This window comes from Suricata suricatta, chromosome 12 (genome assembly GCF_006229205.1).
Source record: "Suricata suricatta isolate VVHF042 chromosome 12, meerkat_22Aug2017_6uvM2_HiC, whole genome shotgun sequence".
In the NCBI taxonomy this organism is placed as follows: Eukaryota; Metazoa; Chordata; class Mammalia; order Carnivora; family Herpestidae; genus Suricata; species Suricata suricatta.
The window spans coordinates 11,740,046-11,744,881 of NC_043711.1; the positions used below are offsets into that span (position 1 = coordinate 11,740,046).

The following is a 4,836-nucleotide window of genomic DNA, read 5'->3' on the forward strand; positions in this document are numbered from 1 at the left end:
AGAGCCGCTTGTGATTTGTTTTTCCCCCTTTGCTTCCCTCCTTTCCCATGTGTTCATCTGTTTTGTTTCTTTTGTTTAATAGTTTATTGTCAAATTGGTTTCCATATAACACCCAGTGCTTCTCCCCACAAGTGCTCCCCACCATGACCATCACCCCCTCCCTCCCTCCCCCTCCCCCTTCAGCCCATGGTTCGTTTTCAGTATTCAGTAGTCTCCCTTGATCTGTGTCCCTTACTCTCCCCCACTCTCTTTCCCCCTTCCTCTCCCCATGGTACCCTGCTAGGTCTCTCCTGTTTTGTTTCTTAAATTCCCCATATGAGTGAAATATATGGGATTTGTCTTTCTCTCATTGACTTATTTCATTTAGCATAATACACTCTAACTCTATCGATGTTGTTGCAAATGGCAAGATTTCATTCTTTCGGATGGCTGAGTAATATTACATTGTGATATGTGTGTGTGTGTGTGTGTGTGTGTGTGCGTGTGTGTATACATATATACATATATATATAAAATCTTTATTCATTCATCTTCATTCATTCATCAGTTGATGGACATTGGGGCTATCTCCATCATTTGACTATTGTTGATAACGCTGCTATAAACATTTAAGGTGCGTGTACCCCTTCAAATTTGTATTTTTGTATCTTTCGGATAATAGTGCAATTGATGGGTTGCAGGGTAGTTATATTTCTCAATTTTTTTCAAAAAAATTTTTTATGTTTTAGTATATTTTTGAGAGACAGCATGAGCAGGGGAGGGTCAGAGAGAGAGGAAAACACAGAATCCAAAGTAGGCTCCAGGCTCTGAGCTGTCAGCACAGAGCCCAAAGTGGGGCTCGAACCGTGAGATCATGACCTGAGCCGAAGCCAGGTCAGTAGCCAGATGCTTAACTGACTAAGCCACCCAGGTGCCCCGTATTTTTCAATTTTTAAGGAGCACCCATGCTATTCTCCAGAATGGCTGCACCGGTTTGCATTCCCACCAATAGTGCAAGTGGGTTCCCTTTCCTCTGCATCCTTGCCAACACCTGTTGTTTCTGTTGTTGTTAGTTTTAGCCATTCTGACAGGTGTAAGGTAATATCTCATTGTGACTATGATTTGTATTTCCCTGATGATGAGTGATGTTGAACATATAAAATCAACATGTGGAAATCTGTTGCATTTTCATACACCAATAATGAAGCATCAGAAAAAGAAATCAAGGAATCAATCCCATTTCCAATTGCACTAAGAACAATAAGATACGTAGGAATAAACCCAATAAAGAGGTAAAAGATCTGTACTCTGAAAACTATAGAAGACTTATAAAGGACACTGGAAAGGACACAAAGAAATGGAAAAGCATTGCATACTCATGGACTGAAGAACAAATACTGTTAAAAATGTGTATACTACCCAAGCAATCTACACGTTTAATGCAATCCCTATCAAAATATATCACTAAGATTCTTCTCTGAGCGAGAACAAAAAACACTAAAATTTGTATGAAACCACAAAAGACCCCTAATAGCCAAATCAATTCTGAAAAAGAAAAAGGCATCACAATTCAGGATTTCTGGCTATTCTCCAAAGCCGTAGTCATCAACACAGTCTGGTACTGGCACAAAAACAGACATATAGATTAATAGAACAGAATAGAAAACCCAGAAATGGACCCACAACTATATGGTCAACTCATCTTCAATAAAGCAAGAAAGAATATCCATTGGAAAAAAAGACAGTTTCTTCAAAAAATGGTGTTGAGAAAATTGGGGGACAATATGCAGGAGACTGAAACTGGACCACTCTCTTATAGCCTACACAAAAACAAACTCAAAATGGATGAAAGACCTAACTGTGAGATTGGAAACCATCAAAACCCTAGAGGACACAGGCAGCAACCTCTTTAACCTCGACCATAGCAACTTCTTATGAGACACATCGCTGAAGGCAAGGAAGACAAAAGCAAACATGAGCTATTGGGACTTCATCAAGACAAAAACTTCTTCACAGAGAAGGAAACAATCAACCAAACTAAAAGGCAGCCTATGGAGTGACAGAAGATATTTGCAAATGGTATATCTGGTAAAAGATTTGGATCCAAAACCTATAAAGAACTTCTTGAACTCAGAGTCCCCAGGTGGCTCAGTCGGTTAAGCGTCTGACGTCAGCTCAGGTCATGATCTCATGGTTCATGAGTTTGAGCCCTGCATCAGAACCTGGAGCTTGCTTCAGATCTGTGTCTCCCTCTCCCTGCCCTTCCCCAGCACACATTCTGTGTGTGTGTCTCTCTCCCTAAAGTAAATACATATTAATAATTTTTAAGTCTATCAATTCTAACACCAAAACACAAACAACCCAATTAAGAAATGGGTGGAAGACATGAAAAGAAACTTTTCCAAGAAATACAACATACAGATGGCTAACATACACATGAAAAGATAAGCTTTTCATTATGGTGTCCTTGAGCTCGTTATTTCTGAGGCTGAAAATGATGGGGCTGAGAAAGGGGGTGAAAACTGTACAGGTGGTGGCCATCAGTGTGTTACTACCCATAGAATGAGGGCCTTTGGGCTTGAGGTAGATAATGGAAGCAAAGCCGTAGTGCACAATGACCACAGTGAGGTGGGACACACAGGTGGAGAAGGTCTTGTGCCTGCCCTCAGCAGAGGGGATCCTCAATATGGTGGCCACGATGAAGACATAGGAAAGGATGATGAGTAGTAAAGAGCCCATCAGAGTTGACACACACACCAACATCACACCAAGGTGGCAGAGGATATCTCCTTCCACAGGCCAACTTTAGAAGGGAAAGCACCTATCTGACAACATGGTGAATCACATAAGACCTACAGAAAGTGAGATGAAAAACTACTGGGATCATTATCATTCCCAACTGAGCCACCAACCCAGTCCTAGGATGTTGGACAGCACAGCCACCAGGATTCATGAGTATACTGTAGCACAGGAGGTAGAAGATAGCCACATAGTGGTCATAGCTCATGGTCAAGAGCACAAAGGAGTGCTCTTTGTTGTCACAGCACTTTGCCCTCAGTTAGCATGCATATAGTCAGGAAATGTTCTTCCAGGCTTATTTTATATGGAAATATTCTAGGTGCTGGGATCTAGCAATGACCTAGGACTAGGTCTCTGCTCTCCCCTTTCACGATCCATTGAGAGAACCTGTCATATAATTAAAGACGACAGCACAGAGTGGTCAGAGGTGTGATGAGGACAGCCTAAGGGTCTGCAGAGGCTAAGTGTGAGTCACAGACCCAGCCTGCGATTTAGAGATTTTGGCAATTAGTAATATTTACATTGAGACGTGATGCTCCATTGACTGAGCCACCAGGAGCCTCTGGACCTGAATTTTGAAATTCTTTTTTTACATTTTAGAAAATACATTTTAAGGAATCAATCATTTGATGGAAGGTCACACAAGGAGCAGATGGGGAGCATATCCCTGGGGTCTTTGTGATCATCCTCATTTGCTATGGCTATCCCAGTAAGATCCCCTGCCATCTCCAGTTTCAGTTTCTGTCCCCCAACTGAGTGCAGGTGATTCCATGTGCTGCTGTAGAAAATAATCAGCTTTTTAGATTTCCACTGGTATGCATAGCCACTTTTCTCTTCTTGCTGTGTTTTCTGAAGACCTTAGTTTGTATTCTTTTGGTATCAAAACTGAAAAGTATTCTAATTTGTAAACCAAATTATACATTTATCACATTAGCTTAGTAGTTGGAACCACTTAGTCTTTAGGTGCAAGACTATTGTTAAAGCACCAAGGAAAACATGTTATTTGTGCTTTGAGATTGGTCACTAAAAAGAGAATACCAAGAAACAATAAAAAGATGAATTTAAACATATAGTAACATTATTACATATGTTACATAATTTATACATGTACATATATACACATGTGTGTATGCACATCCATCCTAATGGTTCTGTTTTACTGGGGAACCCTGACTAATCAAAGAAAAAAAAACCTAAAAGAAAAAGAGTCCTTGTAAAAGTGTCACTTTTCCATTTAAAGAGATGAGATCCAGATCTCAGATCCCTGGTGGTTTGTCCGTTGTGTAAGTATTTCTCCCAGTTCAGCCCCTGCAACCCAACGTCTGTGATGTGCCTCTTCCTGTATCCTTATTATAACGCAGAGACCCCATCGCACAGGAGGGCAGGCATCTCTTCCGGGTCACACAGTCCACGTCCAGCATGAAGACTGTTCCTGCCATCCTCCAGCTCTTACTCCGATAGTGTTGGTTGAGGGCACAGCACACCTGTGCTGGGGCCCCTGCAGGTACGCGGTCAGTGTGTCCTCACAACATACCCGGAGGACCTTGTGTATCAGGGCTCCTCCACCTTTGATGACAGACTTCCAAGGACCCTCGGCACTTCTCAGGAGCCATCTCAATGCCCCATGTTCTCCATAAAGAAGAATGGCCTGAAAACCTGGCTGGAAACTAACTGTGTAATGAAACCCAATAACATTTAACGTCAGGATGCCATTTCATGAGTCAGTTTCTGAGGCTGCCGTAACAAAATATATAAATCCTGTGCCCTGAAACCACACACTTCTCCCCTCTTCTGTGCTGGAGGCCAGAAGCTGAATCAGGGTCACCAGGTATGAGTCGAGCTGTGAGCAGGGCTGCGTCCTTCAGGGGGATCAGGGGAGAACCTGCCTCCTGCTTTCCCAGCTCTGAGGCAGCAGCATTCCCTGGCTCATGGTTTCTGCCTTAGCTACTCTAGTTCCTCCTTCCGGTGTCACATCCCCTACTTCCACCTGTCTCTGGTTCCTCCTGTCCCCCTTGTATAAGGACACTTGCAAAAAGAGCAGCCCTCTGGGTGATCAGG

General features: G+C 42.6%; 1 pseudogene; it reads right to left on the minus strand.

Moving 5' to 3' along the window:
• Positions 1–1,549: 1,549 nt before the first annotated feature.
• LOC115274398 overlaps positions 1,550–4,836 on the minus strand; it is a 4,642-nt pseudogene continuing 1,355 nt past the window's right edge.